Genomic DNA, 350 nt, shown 5'->3' with positions numbered 1-350 from the left:
CTTGCTGAGCACGAACAAGGTGCTCAGCATCTGGTTTTTGATCCTGCCTCCTAGAGTCCCCGTGCATCCTCTCCCTGCCTGTTCACTCTGCAGGAATCAGTGACTGCAGGATGGAGCCCTGATAGGAGGAGGTGACATCACCACACTCAGGGCAGATCAGCTGGGCAGTGGAGGCACACAATGCCTTGGGAAACCCTGTCATGACATGACTGTTGCATATTTATTCATTCAACAAATATTTTTTGAGTGCTACTTAAGTGCCAAACATTGCTCTAGGTGCTGGGGATATAGCAGTGGACAGGAAAAAAAAAAAATCCCTGCCCTTCAGGAGTGTACATGCTATCAGGGAA

The sequence above is a fragment of the Lipotes vexillifer genome, unplaced genomic scaffold (genome assembly GCF_000442215.2).
Source record: "Lipotes vexillifer unplaced genomic scaffold, Lipotes_vexillifer_v1.1 scaffold98, whole genome shotgun sequence".
Taxonomy (NCBI): Eukaryota; Metazoa; Chordata; class Mammalia; order Artiodactyla; family Lipotidae; genus Lipotes; species Lipotes vexillifer.
The sequence above is the reverse complement of the archived record's forward strand: the minus strand, read 5'-3'. Positions refer to the sequence as shown.